General features: G+C 45.0%; 1 long non-coding RNA gene across 1 annotated transcript; it reads right to left on the bottom strand.

Annotated features, from left to right (window-relative positions):
• Positions 1-993: 993 nt before the first annotated feature.
• LOC309832677 lies at positions 994-12,844 on the bottom strand. Its single transcript, XR_014297709.1, has 3 exons — positions 12,798-12,844; positions 3,833-3,960; positions 994-1,100 (listed from the first exon to the last, which is right to left on the bottom strand). It is a non-coding gene; the product is annotated as an uncharacterized lncRNA (long non-coding RNA).
• Positions 12,845-20,916: the final 8,072 nt, after the last annotated feature.

Raw genomic sequence — 20,916 nt, 5'->3', positions numbered from 1 at the left:
TTCAGAGTTTGGGATGCCCTCTCGCCTCCCAAGGGATTCTGATCAGGCATCTAGATTTTGAATCTGCATTTTGAACAAGCCCCTTGATGGGGGAGAACAATCTGGAAACATGGCTCTGGAGAATCCATATGTGGTCGGGGACTTTCTGTCTCTCTCTCTCTGTCTCTCTTTCTCTCTCACAGACACACAGACACACAGACACACACCCCAGAATCAGTATGGGAGACGAGAAAATGTTTCTCAGAGTTGAAGGTCAGCTGCTGAGGAGAAGCATGCTCCCTGGCTGTACCTGGCTTCCCAGGCCCCTCCCACATTTGGTCAAGCTGTCCCTGTCCTCAGCCACGCGTGACATTAGATCACAAACCTGAAGTTCCAAAAAGAAAAATAAAGTCCACTTCTCCATTATAAATATGCACATTTTTATATGAAAAAAATATAGGTAAATATTATTATGCATTATACCGTAGCTTTGACCCCCTTATCAGTAAATCTTTTTGGAAAGAAAACCGCTTTGAATTGCTGTATGATTTCAGGCTCTTTTGGCATACCACCAGTTGTGCAAGTGATATATTATTTTTGGATGTAATTTTACCAATGGCTATTTAGTGACCCTTACTCTGTGACAAGTACCATGCAAAGCACATTCCATGTGCTACCTTATTTAATCTTTGCAGTCAATTCATAAAGCGAGGATTATTATTTTTCCCATTTTGTAGTTGATGTAACTGGGGCTCGGAGAGATGGATGTCTTGTCCAAAGTAACACATTCAGTGATGGTACTTCTAATTTTCCACTTTTATAAATGGCACTGAAAAGCCCATCTTTGGACCTAAACCTTTGGCCATGTGCTTGATTATTATCTTATAATCGATTCCCGAAAGGGGGATACTCAGGGGATTCTGTGCCACATCTGGACAGACCCTGTACCCTGAACTTTTCTCCTCGCTTGGTTTCCTTCGTTGTCCCAGGAGCCTAGGGTTTTCATTGCTCCACATGTGCTGTGCTCTTGCTTTTTTGTCACGATCTTCCTGCCCCAGGTAGAAGGACGCGAGCTGGGGCTCCTTAGACTCCCTTTCGCAGCCACCGATGTCTCCTGATGTCTATTTGGGCAGTGACATGTAAAGGCCATAAGATCAGGTCAGGGTGATGCCATGACAAGGTGTCAGTACCTGGAATGTGACAGGCACCTGGGCAAGCTTTCTCCATGACCCCTGGGTGGTGACTGACAAACAGCATCTGTCACCAGAACAGTCATGCTGAAAGCAGAAGGAAATGTTAAAGGCAGCTCTGAGAAAGCCCCCCAGGCCTCCTGCCACTGTGAACCCCTGGGACACTGTCAGTGGGGAGACCTCACTGCCAGGTGGAGGCAGCAAAAGGGGGTAGCCTTTCAGAGTAAGCACGGAGTTAAGGCCTGGCGCTCCTCCCTCCTGAGGCTGTGGCCTCCCTAGGACAGGCTGAGGAGATTGTAGGTTGTGAGGGTCTCCAATTTTTGGAGGTCCCATCCTACATCATCAAACACATTTAAAAGGCACTGGCATCTCAAATTAAGGATGCAGGTTGACCTGCATTCCGTTGTTACCATCTACATTATTTTGCAGGCATTTAATGAATGATTACTTATTTTTGTTTTACATCTTCTCATGATCTGTTGGAGCCGTATTTTTTAAAGTCCTAATATTTTTTGGAGGCCCTTGAATAAACTCATAAATCTGAGTCTATAATACCTTCTGGGTAATCCACCCAGACCCCACCTGCCATCTCGTGAACTTTCAAGAAAGGGATCTGCCAGCTTCTTTGTGACCCAAGTTCAAACCCTTCCTCTGGGGCCTTATCTGCTCGGTCTCCAGACTCACCTGGTATCTCCTTCCTCAGTACTTTGATAGCACCCAGATTCCAATGGCACATAGGGGCAATTTTGATTCAGTTTTTATCACGTCTGCCTCTTCTCCTGGAACATGAGCTGGGACTCTCGTGTCCAGATCCCCAAAGACTTAGCAATGGTGCCGAGTGGTGCCTAGCAGGACCTCAACAAATACCCACTAGCTACATGGAAGAAAGGGTGAGTGGCTGGAGCTCCTAGGGATGTCTTTAGCTCTGAAGCTCTCAAAATGTGCTCCCTGGACCAGTGAATCAGCATTTGCTAGCAACTTGAGAGAAGTACAAATTCTTGGGTTCCTACCCCAGACCTCCTGAGTTGGAAACTCTGGACTTGCATCACCTCCAGGCGAAATCCATGCCCTGAAGATAAACATCTAGACTTGGGCTTCTCAGATTATAACGTGCATTATAAGGATCTATTAAAATACAGACTCTGATTCAGTGGGTTTGGGGTGGGACCTGAGTTTCTTTGTTTCTAGCAAGTTCTTTGATAAAACTGCTGCTGGTCCATGGACCATACTTTGAGTAGCAAGGCTCTGGTCTACCCCAGTTCAAGGTCCAGCTGATTCATGGCCAGGCAGGAAGAAGGAAAACGACACTTGGTCAGTGATGGCAGGTCTCTGAGCTTCACTTTCCTCATATATCACATAGGGATAAAGAGGCTTACTTCGTGAGCTTATTATCATGGATAAAAGAAATAATATATGCAAAGCACAGTGCTTGGAGCATAATAAATGCTCGGTAAGTGTTTTCTCTTCTCTCTACCCTCTCTACACAGCTCCATTTCATTTTTCTTTCTCATTGAGATATTAAACTTCTAAGCACAGAGACTATGCTTTTATCCTTCTGAAGCCGGGCAGTAAGGGTAGTTATTTGAACGTCTGATATTAAGTAAAGAGAAAAACCTTTCAAATCTCCTCCAATTTTTCTTGCAGTCATTTAGGATTTGACAAACAGGATGAAAAATGATGGGGTGAAGTCACAAGAGGTAAGAATGAAGAATAGAAAGAAAGGGGTTTTCTCAGCAACCTGGGGCCCAGGGAAGCAGAGCTAGGAGAACACCCATACGGTTCAGGGCCAACAGCTGTTTCCTGGGCACCCACTGCATGCCACACTGCCCAGCATTTGGGCACAGGGCCTCATTGGGAGGCTGGGGAGCAGGGGATGGAGGAATGGAATGTGGGGACCTCAGAAGCACCTTCCTAATTGTGATCATTTGTCTTCCTGCAAGACACAGACCCTCATTTGGACTTGGCTGGGGACTGTGTGGGCAGGGGAGGTATGGGAGTACGGGGAGGAAGCCAGCATGAAATTAATTCTCTGCCTCTCCCCTCTGGAATGTCAATAATGTGCTGAGGACAGTGGGCAGTGCAGTTGGCTGCCAGCCCCCTCCCATCCTGGGCTCAGAGCCTCTAGGCCCTCTTGTTTTGGAGCACGTGGGTCCCCAGGCCTGTAGCACCCTGCTCTTTGTATATCATTCCCATTCTGAGGAACCTGGCTATCTTCCCTGCTTCCAACATCCACCAGGAGGAGGCCCGACACACCCCCGCTAGGGTTTCCCTCGTAACGACGGGCAGCGACCATCGGTGACAAAACCCAGCTGAGCCTGCTCCAGATGGCAACACTTTGACCAATCAGGGGGGCTGGGAGCCCGGCCACCCTGCCCAAGGCTCACCAGAGTCTCACACTGGTGTGCCATCCTGCTGCAGTCCGACTCCCCTCACTGTCTCTGCAGCAGCCTCTGAACTGGCCAAGGCAGCTGGGACTTTATGTTATCGTGTACTGGAAAGCTCGGAAGCGGCATTAAAACGTTTCCCATTTAGATTTATCTTGCATTCACATGAGCTTTTGTTTATACCGTCTAATGGTAGGACATGGGCCTTGGTGAGTTCCAGGCAAATGCTCTCATCTTATGGGTAGGGCCACCTCAATGCATGGAGCTCAGGTGACTTACCTGAGATCCCATGACCAGGTGGCTTGTGTAGCACCAGCAGTGCCTCCTAGACCAGAGCCTCTTCAGTGTCACCACAAGGCAGGCACACCCAGCTTCAGCTTCTGGGAAACTCTGCTTGCGTTAGTTGCCTGGGAGTAAAGCATGGGGTTGTCAAGTTCTAGCTTGGCAGACAAATGATTGTAGCTGCTTCCCCACTGGGGATGTTTCTGGAAATGAGCTAGGAAAGTCTATGACACGTGGGGCACTTCTCACCTGTGTGAAAGAAAGTGTCTAGTCCTCTGGTCCAGGAAGCTCTGTGCTGACAGGTGAGTGAGGGAGGTGATTGCAGAGAGGGAGAGAAGCTCCTGGGTTGGCAGGAACCACAGGACTTTGCAGGATGGGATGACTAGGTGGGGACACAGAGAGCCCTTCTCATTCTCGTTAGCGTTTCTAACTGAGATGGTGAGGGCTCCTTCACATTTGCGTATACTAAGTACCACAACATCTATGTATGTATATATGTATACACACATATATCTGTCCATAGCATTTTTCTATTATAAAAGTAATACATGCTTGCTGTAGATAACCTGGAAGATACAGAAAACAGGAGAGAAAAAGGAAACACTCATACTTTCAACACAGAGACAAACATTCTTAACCTCATAGGTACATTCCCATATTTTTCTCTATAATGTTTTACCCGGTTGAGACCATACTGAGTCTATCCTTTTATGTCTCACTTGTTTGACTTAACAAGTGCATTTTCCACATGATTATGAATTCTTTATCAACAGCCCCTTTTGGATGCATAGCAGTTCACCACTGTTTGCTTAACCATTCGACAATGATTGGACATTTGGGTTGTTTCCAAATTTTTCACATGATGACATGGAAATAAAAACCATCCCTGTACCCAGAACTTTTGTATATAAGTAGCTAATAATAATAAGGACCTACTGTATAGCACAGGGAACAGTACTCAATACTCTGTAATGGCCTATGTGGAAAAAGAATCTAAAAAAGAGAGGATACATGTATATGTATAACTGATTCACTTTGCTGTACACCTGAAACTAACACAACATCGTAAATCCGCTCTACTCCGATAAAAAAAAAAATTGACTATACTCAATAGCTAATAGAGATCATAATGGTATTAATTTCTTTTCAGAAAAGATTTTTTTATAATGGAGGATGACTTGATCAAAGGTTGATCAAGTTCCTAATGTGCTGCAAAAGTATTTATTAAAAGGGTGATTCCAATTTTTCATCCCATCAGCCCTGGTTGAGAGGCACATGAAGGGGGATCTGAGTTGCCACCAGGAGATACCAGAGCATGGGAGGGTGGTTCAGAGGTCAGAAGGTCTGGGTTTGTTCTTCAACAAGTCCAACTTACTAAATACAAGCCTAACATGAGTCATTTAGCCTCTACGGGCCTCATTTTTCTCGTTAAAAACAGAGACGTTATAATGATTCTCTCATAGGGTTGCTTCCAGAATTTAATGAGTTACTGTATGTGACATGCTTACAATGGTGTATGTAGTAAGCACTCAACAATAACAACAACTAATAATGATAATAATAACTGCCAGGGTTTCCAAGACCCAGACCCCTTGTTCACGCTCTTGGCAGACGTGGGGAGGTAGGGCTGACCCTACGCTCAGATGGACTCCAAGCACACGCCCTCTCCTTGTACATTCAGCTGAACAAATTCTTATAATTTAATCATGACTTTTAATGTGTGGAATGGTGGCTTTTACATTTTCCTGAAGCACCATTGCAGGCTGCTCTGTGTTATACTCCCTGTTTATATTGCAATGCAAATTATTCCTAGCGGAGAGTTTACAAACTGCACTTCCATTATTAATAGGGTTATGATTTTCCCCATTCCACTCTTATCTCTATTGCTTGTGTAATACATAATTCATGCTCACTACCCTTCACTGGTCTCAGTGCCAGGGCACAGCAGTCTCTCTCTCTCTCTCTCTCTCTCTTTTCCTGATGACAGTAATTGGTATGCAGTGAGAGTAAAATAGCCATAATCCCTACCTCAGGCTCTCTCCAAATGTATTCCCTGGAAGGACTCACATACAGGGGAAGTAGACGTGCTGGACATTCTACGGTCAAGGCTTGAGTTCCAGTGCCCTCTGAGCTCTGAATCCTAGGCAGACACGTGTGGGGCTTCCTGGGGTCCTAGCATAGAATTGGCTGGTCAGAAGGAAACCTTGGGTGAGGCTGGGATGCCGGATGGCTGGGAGCACTGAGCTGGCTTCTTGCTAGGGGGCGTCTGAGTGTGTTTGTGGAAAAGGCAGATTCTCGATCCTCACCCCATACTCACTGAATGCCCTCTTTCTGCAGGGTGGGTAATCCAACTCTTCACAAACCCACTGCGACATCTAAGGCCCTGTGCTAACCAATCTCATGGAAAATAGACACTGAAGCTGAGTCCCACCAGAAAACCCTAAGATGGGGCTGGACAGCCACCTCTTCCCTGAGGTCAGAGCAGCCACCCATCTGATATCCAGGGTAACTGTCCTTGTAAACTGCTTTGCCAGGCCCTCCCAGCTTCAGGGATAATCACAGGACAATTGCCACCATCAGAGAGGAAATGAAGTGTTCTTGGATCTAAATTCCCCAACTGTCCTGAGACAGAGGGTCCCGCAGGGCCTGCACATTCTCTCAGGGACTATTCTTTTCTCTCACCTCACTGTCCTGGCACCCACCTTGTCACCCTCCTCGGTCAACCCGATGCCACAGTTCTCAGTAGGCTCTCTCCCTGCACAACCTTGCTTCCTTCACGGCCGGCAGCATCTCCAGCCTGGGAATAACTCATTCTCCTTTGTCAAGCCTGGGCCCAGCTCCCCTGGGGGAGGGTGGGAGGGTATTGGAAGACGTGCAGCGTCATCCACAAAGCTTTGCTTGCTGATGGCCCCAGGGGGAGAGGGGACAGGCCAGGTTCATAGGCTTATTCTTTTCCTACATGCCTGATCAGTACCCATGAGTTGGGGGCAGACTTTGTTCCCTTCCTGTAGGAGAGTCTTAATTCCTGTAGTTGGAGGAGGGGGGACAGGTGGTCTCCTGATTCGCCTTCCTTTTAATTTCTCTTGTGCAGGACTCACTGGGCCAGCTTCCCTGGGTAGGGCCACAGAGAGCCCCTTGGAGACATTGCTGGGCTTTTGATGCCCAGGAGGCTACCCTATTCCCTGAGGCCAGAGCAGTCACCCATCTGAGAGAGCCCCAAAGGCCCTTTCTGGAGGCCCCGATTGGACCCTGTGAATCTGTTTCCTCATCGCATCCCTGGCAATGACAAGCAGGCTCTGAGCCACACCCTCTACTCGCATGTCTGCTGCCCCTCCTTTCTCTGCTCATCCCCCACGCATGCTCACAATTACCTAGGCCACGTACACACACACACCTGAAGGTACATACAGCCACACACACACGAACACAAGTACATAGGAACACATGTAGAATTAACACAGATCCGGATGGACCTAGAGATTAACATACTAAGTGAAGTAAGTCAGACAGGGAAAGACAAATATCATATGATATCACTTATATGCGGAAGCTGAAAAAAATGATACAGATGAACCTATTTATGAAACAGAAATAGACTCACAGACATAGAAAACAAACTTATGATTACCAAAGGAAAAAGGGGGAGAGGATAAATTAGGAGTTTTGGATTAGCAGTTACACATGACTATATATAAAATAGATAAACGACAAGGATTTACTGTATAGCACAGGAAACTATATTCAATATCTTGTAATAACCTGTAATGGAAAAGAACCTGAAAAGGAATATATATATATATATATATATAAATATATATATATATATAAAACTAAATCACTTTGCTATATACCTGAAATTAACACAACATTGTAAATCAACTATACTTCAATTAAAAAAAAGTTACACAGATTCTCAGGAGTTGAGGCAAAAAGCATAGAGAGGTACATATACTCAGAAACCCACCTGGGAGCACATCCACACGTACACAGACACAACCACACACCCGTGTACAAAAATACAGAGGTACGTGTAAACAAACGCATACATAGCAGGACACAGGCATAAACAAACACAAATGTAGGCTGTGCTCCCTTCCAGGAAACTCTGCTTCTTCCCCTACGCGCTGGGGTGCATGGAAAGCCACAGCCGACACACTCAGACCCACTCACCCCTCAAGGCCCCTGAGCTGCCCACTGAATCACGAAGTGTTTTCCTGTTTGAGTTTATTTTCTTCTGGCAAAAGGGAGCTGCTTATTTCCAAGAAGTGGAGCCAGGGGAGTTTGCTGAACCCGCGCTCTGGCTCTGGCACATTTTGTTGTCCTGTTCTCCTACGATGCTCTGTTTACACAGCTCCTGTTTCTCCGGGGCCCTAAGAAGCACCACCTCTGGGTGCCACTGCAGAATACAGTTACCATCTTTAAAGCTTCTATGTATTGGCCATTCGCAATGCCCCCTTGGTCATTGCCAAGGCTCTGGGGGTGACTTTTGCTACCCTCTTTTCTGAATGTCTTAATTCTTAGCTCTGGGAGCTGATAGCCTGCTTCAAGTCTCCTCTTTAAGGCAAGTCATATGAAAAGAGTCCCCTTTGGCCGTCTGGAGCAGTTACTTTGTGCTAGGGATGCTCCTTTCCATGAATTAACCCCCTTGAGGACAGGATGATTTGCCTGTTTTGTCTGCCACTGTCTTCTTCACAGGGCCAGGCACACAGTAGGAGCTTACTGAATATTTGAAAGTGCTATTGTTTTTTCTCATTTTACAGATGGAGGAACTGAGGCTGGCTGTGGAGCCTACCCCAAACCCATAGTTAGAAGTTGAACATGGAATTGAGCCCAGGTCTCTGGCCCCGCAGTGCAGGCTCACAGCCACTGTTCTGTAATGTCAGGAGAGTTTGGACTGGCTGGTCTGAGGAGCCCTTAATCTTGGGAACCAATCTTGTAACTTGTGATTTATGCCACAGTCCCTTTAGGGTTAATGGAGAGCCCGACACATGGCAGCTGAACCCCATAATCTGGGTTACTGGGTCACTCTTCTGGCTGGTTCCACTGGCTTTTGGGGTTTCCCTATTGTCTGGCCAAGTCTGGCTTATTCTCCACCCAGAGAAGCCTGGGATCACAGGCTAGAGTTTCTCAGAGTGGCAAAAATGTACCTGAACCAAGCCCAGTTGAGGGTCTACACTGGACCCACTAGGAAGGTCTTATCCGTAGGAACTCATTGGTTGTGGCTGTGCGATGGTGGAGATTGAATCATTGGTTGACTAATTCATTCATTCAACACGTATTTACCATGTCATGGGTCTCGTGTTAGATCCTGAGGAGATGGAGTTGAAATAGATGTAGTCATTTTCTTCAAGGGGCTTAGAGTCTAGTGGACAGGACACGCATGGGACCGCGTAAACCCTGGGCCACGGAATGAATGCAATAAGGAGCCTGGGGTACGTTAAAGAGAAAACATTTTCCATCTAACCTCAAATTCTCAAACTTCAGTGAGCAATAGAATCATCTTAAAATATAGATTCAGGGGACCCAGATCTTCTACCTTGGAAAGTCTGGGAAGGGGGTCCAAGAACCTACATAATTATCCATTTCCCCACGCAATTCTGGGACAAGTGGTCTGAGGTGGAAGGACAACACATTGAGAAAATCTGTACCAAGAAGTCAGAGAAAATGTCAAGGGGACAACACTGTACTTTAAAGAATGGATAAGGGTTTGTCAACAAGCAAGAGGAGAAAAGATCTTACAGTGTTGTAAAGTAATTTTTAAAATGTTTGTTGTAAAAATAATCAGATGATGAAGAAATAAATGAAGTAAAAAATAAAAAAGACTCACCCAGGGTAACCATTGTCCTTAGTTCAGTATGTATCTTTTGAGACATTTTTCTATTAACATCAAATATATGAGTATAACCCCCATTTATATGTCTTTACAGCTACATCTGTTACTCTGTCTCTGCATTTACAAATATGGCTTGGGAGGCACCACCATCGCTTTGGCCTCCACTGATGCTGGGACTGATGCTGGTACCCTCAAGGTGCTGTAACACACAGCACATTCCTCTCTTTTTGTTCTCCTAGTGTTTAAAGGATCTTCCCTCCTAGGTCCTCCTTACCTTCTGTGGCTTTAAAGAAAAATTGATACAGCTCTATTTTATTTAGTTTATTGTATAAATAAGTTTTATTGAAGTATAATATGTATGTGTACATATCCTAAGTGTATAGCTGCTGAAATTTCTCAAACTGACCACACTCATGTGACCAGTTCCCAATCAAGGCAGAGAATGTGAGCAGTGACCCATCCATTCCCATTCATTGTGGCCCATCTCATCCCAGGACTCAGGAGAATTTGGGGCAGGACTAGGGATGGATTTGAGGTCTAGACACCAGACTGTACTCTGCTCTAGCCCAACCCTATCCTCCTTTGTTATGGCTTCTCTCCCAAGATGTTCACCCTGAACTTCTGCCTTTGGAGGATCCTCCCAAAGGTCAAATGAGCAGAGACAAGGCTTGGTCCTAGCAGGGGCAGATACAGAGTTGAGGCTCTAAGCAAAGGCCAGATGATGGGTCCTAGGAGACTGGCAGTCTTGAGCGATCCTCACAGGGCCCCAGACACTGTTGACATTTGGATCTCAGTTCCTGTGACATCTTGCTGCTCCTTTGCATAAACATGCCACTGGAAGTGCCCAACAGCCTTCTTTAGATTAAGGCCCAGTGCAAATGGCCCTTTCTCCCTTCCTCCGCCTCCTGCACCAGTTCCTTTCAGATCTCGGGGAACCAACTCCCATGTTCTTTGAGGCTTGATTTTTCTTGAACTTCTTGAATTGTCACTGCTAACTCTTTGGGCCCTGGATCCCTCAAAAGATTTTCTTTAATTATATTTCATTATATATGTTTCATTTCAGAAGGAATACATGCTGGTGGAAAAATATGCTAATTATAAAGCAGTGTACAAAGAGAAAGTCTTTCCTATTTGCTCGCAGTTCTCCCCTCCCATTGCCTGGGGAAACTACCCTGAGCAGAAATGATTTGTATACCAGATTTCTGTCTTTATTTCTCTCTCAGTTTTTGCCAAGAGTAGGATCATGTTACCCCATTTTACAACTTTTTTACTTTTCTGGCATTAACAACGAACCATGCACATTCTTCCAAGTCAGTCCATACAAATCTACTTCATTCTTTTTAACAACTTCATAGAAGTCAACAGTTTGGATGTGCCATAAATGACTTAGCTCTTTTTTTTTTTTTTGGCATTTAAGTGGTCTCTACTTTTGTTATGACAAATAAGTCTGCTGTAAACATGTTTTACATGTATACATGTCCAGGTACTTCAATGGGAAAGAATCTGGAAGTTTGTTGGCTGAGGTCAAAGCACATCTGCCTTTAAATGTTGTGTTACAATGACTTATGCTCTTACCAACAGAATAATGCACAGCCTCTTCTCCCTCTTTAACCTCTGGATATTCTAAATCTTTTAGAATGTTTAGCAATTTATAGGTGGAAAAGACTATCTTGTTCTAATTGTTGCTCCTCTGTGCGCTGATAGCATCTTCCCATATTTCTTCTTTTAAACACGAACTAGCCCTTTCAAGAAGAGAGCCAAGGGATGAGGTTGTGGGGTCTGTAATGTTTGGGGAACAGGGAGAAATTCTATGAGTCTGGAACTCAGGGTATATGGGTGGAGAAGATGGTGGAAAAATTAGCAGAGGCCAGATCATAAAAGGCCATGTGTGCCTGGGTAAGGAGTTGGACTTTACCTTAAAAGCAATGGGAACCAACAAGGCTTTTAAGAAGGGAGGTGGAATGATCAGATTTGTGTGTTAGCATCCCTGCAGGGGATAGACTGGAAGGTGGGAGGATGAAGGTAATGGCTCTTTGTGGGGATAGGCAAAAGAAGCCATGATCAGGAGACTTACTGACTTTCTTGATGGCATATTTGACATGAGATTGATGGGATGGTGGTGGGACTTGGCCCAGAAGAAGATGGGTCAGGTCTTCTGAGGGATTGCCTCAACTTTCTATGGTTTCCACTTGGTGAAGGTGGCACCAGGCCCATCACCATTGACCATGGCCTCTCCTGGGTCTGGTCGTCTGCATGCTGGAAGCAATGCCACTGATTCTTCAATTCCAACAGGGTTAGGGGCTTGAGGGGGCTTTCTTCTCTCCTCCTGACGATGACCAGCTCCATGCTGCCCCTACTGGATGATGATCTGAGCTCAGCTGACTGCCTCTCTTCTGAGATGCTTTGAGCTAAATCTGTGAAGGGCCATCAGTTCGGCCACATACATACCCATTTTGGGAATATGTGCTATGGTACTGTGAGTTTAGGAAGTTTACACTCAGTCTCTGCCCTTGAGGAGATTTGAGTCAAATTGTGAAGAGAAGGGCCGTGTTCATGAAGGGGAGATTCCATAGCTACAAAAGGACGGTGCCCACAAATCCTTGGGGTTTCAGACTAAAGCAGGAGTGATGGTCGTTTGAGTCTTTGTGCAAATGCATGTTGAGGCAGACTTTTCACAACCTTCCAGGGACTCCCTCCCAAGTGATTCCTGTTTGGCAACTCTCGCCTCTTAGACATCTACAAATTAATATGATCAAGACCAGACATTTGATTATTTTTTTTTCCCATGGCCTCAACCAACACCTACATAAACCTTCTCCAGTTTTGGATAGTGGTGCCATGACCCAACCAGAAAGCTCACAGTGTCTTTGGACTCCACCCTCTCTTTCATTCTCTTTAATACTTCATCCTATAGGTCATCTGTATAGACATCCCATAGATCATTCATCCTACAAATAGCCACAATCCTCCCACCTCTCCCCATTTTTATCACCACTCTGATCCAAGCCACCCCCATGTCTCAGCTTGGAGAACACAGTTTGACTCTGTGCTTCCATTTCTGCCCACCTAAAGTCTGCTCTTCATAGAGTAACCAGGCAATTAAAAAACAGAATGGATCATGCTACTCACGTGCTTTAATCCCTTCAATGGTTTCTCATTGCAATGAAAGAAATAACACAAACTTCTTGCCTAAGAGACTGTTTGATCTGGCCCCTGATAACCTCTTGGACCTCATCTGGGACCAGTCTCCCTAGCTTGCTGTTTTCACTTCCTCAAAGAAGTCAGCCCCTTCCCTGTCCTTTGACGTTCTTCCTTGTGTCTGAAACCCTCTTTCACATATTTGACTTCTGCACGGAGCCTCATCAGCCTTAGGGTTTCAGGGAGGCATTTCAAGACCACCCTATTGAAGGAGGAGACCCAATCACTCTTTAATCTTGGCATCCTGTTTTTCCTTCATCTTGTTTTATTTTCCTTTTTATTGAGGTAGTACATGCATAAAATGAAGTACCTTAAGCATACAAATTTTAAGTGTACAGTTCAATGAGTTTTACATGTGCCTACATTCTTTTCATACCATCAGCTCCTCTGTAAGCATTCATATGATTATTGTTATTTATCTGATTTGCAAAGAGAAAAGATCTGATAATATACCATTATGGCACTATCATGGAGAAACAGATACTGACTCCTGGCTGGGTGTATAAATTCTTACAACCCCTACAGAGTGCAATTTCACCCTATCTATTCAATTTTAAAATGCATGTACCCATCGAGGCAACAATTCCTCTTTCAGAAATTGATCCTACAGATACATGCTTACATACGTGTGAAGGTAAGTGCGTCAGATAGGCATCACAACACTGTTTGTAGTGAGAAAATATTGGAAACACCCTAAGTAGCTGCACAGCGCGTAGAAATTACAGTGTATTTATGCAAGGGAATACAATAGAAACTGTTAGCAAGAATGTGTGCTGTTATGGGGAAATTCTCACACTAGGTCAAATGGGAAGAGGTGCAGTACCATGCAGATGGGTCTTCTCATTTGCATAAAAGGAGGACATATTTAGCTGTCCATGCTTGTGTAGAGACCTGATTAACCCAAGACACTAGTTAGAGTTATTCTCTAGGGAAGAGAATTCAGGAACTGGTGTCTTGGGTGGGAGGGAGATGTTTCCTATTTTATCTTTTTGAATTGTTGGACTTTCTTCTTCCTATATATATGTTACACATTTTTAAAAACGTATAAAAATAAAAGTCTTTGGACTTTGAGGGGAAATGTATAGTGGGAACAGGCTTTGATAGGCCAGGACAGGGCTGTGAGGATGATTTGGCCTGACTTGGTCTCCAGGGGTGCAGAGAGGATTGGCTGGCTTAGAACTTGGCTTTCACGGTACCCTGAAGGGGCCTTCTGGGAGACAGCAGCTGCCCACAGCTGCAGTGGAAGCCAGTGGATGCTCTGTTGAAGAACATAGTTGGGAACACTCCCCAAGACCTGTTGTGCTGGGTGCCCACATCTTCCTCTTCAGCAATTCACATCATCCTTGTCTGGGATGGAAGCACATCCAGTGAGAGGATGAACAAGGAATTGTCCTTTCCCAGGTTCCTAGACCCGTTGGTGGGTATTTTTCTTTTTAAGCGGTCAAAGCTTCAGAACACAAACTTGCTCCAAAAGGCAACCAGCTGTCCCTCTACATGGCCCCCAATGATCTTATTGAGGATCATGGGTTTGGGAGGGAGCCAGAGATGACTTTGAGTCACAGAGCAGCCATGAGCAGCTGTGTGTCCTCAGGCAAAGCAGAGCTCTGTTCCTCAGTTTCCTGGTTTGTACACTGGGATCAGAAGTCCTGCCCGGCTAAGGAACAAGTCAGATAACATTTGTCTGCCTGCTTGGTGAAAGGCCAGGGCTGTGTGGATGGGTGATTTGTATTCTGGAATGTATTGTTTTCCCAGGGCTGCCATAACAAATTACCACAACCCGGGTGGCTTAAAACAACAGAAATGTATTCTCTCACAGCTCTGGAGGCCAGAAGTCTGAAATTCAGGTGTCAGAAAGCTGTGCTCTCTCTGGAGGCTCTAGGAGAGAATCCTCCATTGTCTCTTCCAGCTTCTGGTGGCTGTGACATTCCTTGTGGCTGCATCACTCCAATCCCTGCCTCTGTCAATCCCTGGCTTAGAGGACTTCTCCTCTTCTCTCTCTGTTTTCCTCTCTTATCATTGGATTTAAGGCCCATGTGGATAATCCAAGATGATCCCATCTCAAGATTCTTAATTTAATTACACCTACAAAGACCATTTCCCCAAATAAGATCACATTCACAGGTTCTGAGAGTTAGGACATGGGCAAGGTTTTTGGGAGGCCACCATTCAAGCAAAGCAAGTGGCCATAGAAGCCACCAGGTATGTGCCAAGATCCCATCCACCCTGTGTACCATGTTGTGGCTGATTCACGGAAGGTGCCAGGTCAAGTTCCATTGTGTCTGAGCCACATGGTACGGTCACAACTGTAATCGAAGACATGACAGCTGCTTGTGTCTGATTTTCCCTCCTGATCTCTGCTTGTCTCCTGCTCTACTTCCCAACCTTACTTATGGGCTCGGGAGATGGCTCAGTACTGTTTTGTAAATGCCAACCATTGATTTAAAGCTTCGTGGGCATCTGAAACTGATTAAGGACTGCAGCCTAGGCAACACGACTTTACCAATGTTGATTTTCTGGTTTTGTTATTGTATAACAGTCATAAGATGCTACCTTTTGGGGGAAGATGGACAAAGGGTCCAAGGGACTCCGTATACTATTATATTATTATTATTGTTATTATTATAACTTCTGGGGAGTCTATAATCATTTTAAAATAAAAAGTTGAAAAAAAACAAACAAGTTCATAATACTCAAAACCTTCACCAGAAAAAATGATCTTTATAGGCCTTTCTGGATTAGATGGTAGAAGGCCACCCCTCTCAAGCCCTAGCCTGACATGGGCTGAACTAATCCTCCTGAGGTGGCCCGGGACCCTCCTCCACACAGGCTGTTGGGAAGCGGCCTCCCCCTGGCTAGCCACATTCCCACCCCAGGCCTCCTGGGACTCTGTTCAGGTCAACCTCTTCCTGGGAAGGCAGCCCTGCCAGGTCCTCCCCAAGCCTCCACAGGCCAGGGCTGGTCTGGTCTGTAGACACATGGCTGGGCTGTCCTGACACCACCTCGCCCCGTGGCCCAGGTTGATCCCTGCTGCTGCTGTCACTTGCACACAGCTCTGGCTCCTGTCGGGCCTCTCCCTGATGTTTCCCTGGAGGCACTATGGCCTCAGTGACCTCCATCCTGAGTCAGAAGCTCTGGGCTCCTTAGAAGTGCTCCTCTGGCTTGGGGCCAGCCCACCCTACCCTGACTCTGGTTGTCATCCAGCATCTCCCTCCTTCCCTTTCCTGCAGCAGTGTGCTTGGCGCCTGCCTTCCTCCCCCAGCTGACTCCAGCTTCCACTAGTCTGGGCAAGCTCAAAGCACCTTCCCTGGGCCACTCTTCTGGTTCTTTCTCTCCTCCCCTCTCACCCACATGGAGGCTGTTGGTGAGTTCTACAGTGTGGTCTGGTGGTTTGGTGTCCCAGGAGTTGTACACTTGGAGTCCATAGATAGACTTTGGGGACTCTGAGAACCCCCTGAACTTGTGTACAAAATGTGTGAACATTTTCCCAGGACAGAAATAGATTTCTAGATGGATCCAAGACCCACAAATAATTAAGAGTCTCCAAGAATAGGAAGGGGCTGTAACATAACTTAAGCATTTACGTTCTCCTCTCCTCCTCTCCCTCCTTTTTGTTAGTTGTGCTCTGCTGAGCCCCAGGGACTGTTTTACACAATATGGTGATATGGTGGCCCATGGTTCCTCACAAAGGGTGGGCCAACAGTGCTTTTCGGGGCAGCTTTATGGTTTCTTCAGATCTAGAAGGCAGCCTCTCATAGTGGCTTTTGTCATTCATTGGTCAGTCCAAGCACGTGAGCCAATGTCTCCTCCAATCACCAGCAAGCAAGGAGTGGGTGGGGAAGGCAGATATTGGCTTGATTTCAGGCAACAGAAAAGTCAGCCATTTAGCGACAGCCGTTCATTCATTCCTCTTGGTTGGAGTTACAATTGGGCAAGGAACTAGGGAGTAAATATTCCCTCTTATTCAAAGAAGAGTAAGGCATAGGGCACAATGTGCATCTATTCTTTGATTTTTGTTGCGATATCTCCCTGCTCCTTCTTTGGCCTGAAAAGTGGGTCCATTTCCTTGGTAACAAAAGCCCAGATTTGATAAGGCAAAGGGTGGTGTAGACAAAATAGCTTAGAAGTTTATGGTGACAAATGACAAACCCGAAGTATTTGAAGTGGGTCTTTTAAGCTGCCACAGTTATCCCATGCCTGATGGTAGGCTTGGGACTAAACATTCATTATCTCATTTCATCTTCACAACTCCTGTCTGAGGTGAGAACTGTATTTATCTTTTACAGATGAGGAAACTGAGGCTCAGAAAAGCAAAGTTAGTTACCTTAAATATGCCCCCAGTCAGAGGTGGAAGTGGGATTAGAACCCAAGTCTTCATAACAAGAAAAACAGATGATAATTTTTTCCTCTTGTAGGCCTTCCTGTAGACAATAAATACCACTGCTCTTTATCAGTTGCATTTCTTTCTTGGCCACTAATCTAATGATGAATAAATAATGTATTGCTGCTGTAAAGCCTGATTCCTAGGCTACACCTAGGTAAATGTCCCATTTGCTTCAGTAGCAATTAGCTTCAATGAGAGGTTGCCTGATTAATAATAATACCACCACCTGCTATTTTTATAGATGGCCATTCTTCAAGGAGTCCAAAGTACTTTGTAGACATTACCTAATCCCTTCTTGCTCTGTTACAGTAAATCTGGTCTGGGCTTGTGGTACTCTTGCTTTTTCACAGAGAGTGCTCATGTTCACAGAGGGTTTAGATCTTGGCTCTCATCACACAGAGGGTTGGCATCCCCTACTGGTGGTCCATAAATGCTTTTTTCAACCTCGTAATACTTTGTTCTCCATGGAAATCAGACTGGGTCTGTCATCATGCATTCTGCTTTCCATGGGCCTTTGACATTGCTCAGACCACAGGAACTGGACAGACAGCTTCATGTGAATTTTCAAAGGTTTGCAAAGTGTTTATCTGGACTCACTTCCAGGCAGAGGTACCTTTGAATTTGTCCTGGGAACAGCAGCATCATTGTCATCTTCCCCTCCCCCTTTCCCCTTCCTCTCCCCCTCTTCCTCATCCTCTTCCACCACCTCTACCTCTTTCTTCTTCTCCTTCTTCTTCAACACAAACTTCTATTTGGTGCTAGCCAAAGCTAGCCAAGCTAGCTGCTTGATTCATCCCTCATGACAGTTACCAATTGGTATCTATCATTACCAATCCCATTTTACAGAGCAGAAAACTGAGGCTCAGAGTGGATAAATGATGTATTCCATTCTGATTGTTGACAACCTAAACTGTCCCAGATCAACTTGAGAAACTCTGAGGGTTTACCACCCAGCACAGTGTCCGGCATGCATGAAACACCCAGTGAGTAGATGTTTATTAGAATAACAGGATAACTATCATTTATTAGGTACAGGCACATTATACATCATAGTTTTTAATCCTCATAACAATCCTATGTGGTAGATTCTATTTTACAGAAAATGAACTAAGGCTCAGAAAGGTAAATAATTTGTCAAGTTCACACAGTTAAAAAATGGTGAAATATCATATTAATTAATTAATTAATAATTAATTCTTGTTCTTTCAGATTCCAAAGTCTCTATACTTAATCCATAAACTAATTTGAATCAATGAGGGGTTGGATGGTGGATGGATGGAAGGAAGAAGTAGACAGGACCAGGATTTTCCTCCTATGCCTTTCTGTCTCAGACTCTAAATTCCTGCTGAAAACAGGGTAATGGTGATAAAAATACATATGTAGCATAGTTCAAAACCTTCAAGGACATATGTAAACTGATCTGGAGTTGCTTACCCACGAGACACTTACACTCTAAAATGGGACGTTTCAAGAGCTAAGTAAGTGCTGGCTCATGGAACTCAGATCCAAGCCCTGGTGACCTAATGGATGTCAATGGGATAGCTGTCCTTGTGGATGGGGAGAATGCATGATTGCACCAGAGTGAGGAAGAATAGAGTGACGAGAGTCTTCCTTAGACTATAAAATATCTCAATAACTTTAAGGTAGTGAACTTTAAGAGTCCCATCTGGAGGAGAAGAAGTTAAGGAAGTGGTGGTAGACGCCTGAGTATGGTGTTAAGCATCAGGAATAAGATACCGATAGCTTAGAAATGGTGTCCATGAGTAAAGGCAGGAGGCGGAATTAACAGAGCCTGGGAACCTGGGAGCTAGGGCCATCCTGCACCAATGGGAGTCATAGAAGAGTTCTAGTCACTGGCCTGAAAGAGAGTGATGGAGAGAAATACTCTGGCTTCTCCCTTCCTTCTCTCCTCCAATCTCCCACTAGTACCTCTGATTACGATTGGTCAACCCTAATAAAAAGCCAGTTTTGAGAGATTTAGGAAATGCAATTTTCAGGACTTGGCTCTGTACAGTATAGAGCTGAGCAGAGGAAGGTTCGGGAATGAATCTAATGGGCAAATGAATGACATTCTAGGAGTCCTGGAATATTTATTTATTTCTCAGCCTAGAGTCAGATGTCTGGACAAAGATGGACTCTTCGGTTCCTTTTGCCACTCCAGAAGTTAGATACCCCGAGAAGAGAGTCTATTTTATTAGGATTTAATCACAATTCAAGGAGAAGAAGGAAGCCATGATTCACATGAGCATCTTGCCCAAGAATGTCACTTCATAGCCAGGGTCCAGCTTCCTTTGGTTGAATGCTTTTGGCAGCAGGTCACCAGGGACTAGCTAACCTGGAGGCAGAGGCCACAGGATTTATGCTGCTCAAAGGAGCTTGGCTGCCCCTACATCACCATCACCATTCAGTGACATGGTGATTGAAATTCCAAAATGGTGAAAAATTCCTTGGGGTTAAAATGACAAGTTTGAAAATGCTTTTGACAGGATAAATAAATACACAAGAAAGTGTAGAAATAAAACTTCTGCCTCTCTGCTGTTGCCTGGATAAGCATAGGATTGCGCTAAGAATTCAGTCCTTTTACCATTTTGATTTTGCTGAGGATGAGGAGAACAGCTCAGAGAGAGCCTAATGCAGAGCCAAACTATACCCTTCTCTGCCCAGAGGATCACAGAGGTCCAGGAGTCAGGGTGCATTCCTCACTAAGAGAATTCTATTCACTTACGCAATTTTCTCCATGGAATGAAGTGGCAAATACTTCTTCCTTGTTCTCTCCCTCCCTCTCTAATCCCTTCTTTTCTTCCTTTATCACTTAAGAAAAAATACCCACTATTCCAGTTATCTATTGCTACATAGCAAATGACACCAAATTTTGTGGCTTAAAACAACAGCAATCATTTATGTTGCTCATGTATCAGCAACTGTGCCAAGGCTTGGTGGGTCAGCTCCCCTTTGCTCCACACTGTCAGCTGGGGCAGCTCAACTGGGGCCCAAGGATTCACTTACAAGATGGCGCATTCAGGGCTAGGTGTTGGTGCTGGGGCTCCCCAGGTGCTGTTAGCTGGGGAACTCAGTTCTCTTCAAGTGGACCTCTCCACGTGGCTCCTTGGACTTTTTCAGAACAGGATGGCAGGGTTCCAAGAATGTTCCAAAAGGTCCAGAGGGAATCTCAAGACTCCTTAGGACACCACAGAAGCCCAGAATCTCATTACTAGCTACAGCATTTACTTGGTCTAGGAAATTTGCGGCTTTCTTTACTCTATCACTACCCTCTCCCCCCACCCCCTCTTTATGGGAGGTTGGCATGTACTGTAAGTTCACAGTAAAAGAGCAATGGCAGACCTTCAGGACACCATGGAACTAAAAATAAATTTCCTAAGGTTAGCAGCAGAATTCTGGCAGGACCAGAGATCTGGGAGTTCCCTAATATTGATCAAGGATGGTGAGTTCATATCAGGCTGACCTGTGTTTGAATCTCAGCTCTGATAATTTATAGCTGAGTAACTTTAGGTGTGCTACTTAACTTATACAGATCTCAGTCTCCTCAATGGTAAAATGGAAATAAGCCTGTCTTACTCTATTACTTTGTAAATAGTAAAGATGATCGCCAAAAAAAAAAAAAAAAAAACACTTTATTTAGAAAATAAATGAAATGCAAAGAAAATAAAA

This window comes from Grampus griseus, assembly GCF_964374135.1.
Source record: "Grampus griseus genome assembly, chromosome: 14".
Taxonomy (NCBI): Eukaryota; Metazoa; Chordata; class Mammalia; order Artiodactyla; family Delphinidae; genus Grampus; species Grampus griseus.
This window is presented reverse-complemented; position numbering and strand designations above follow the sequence as displayed.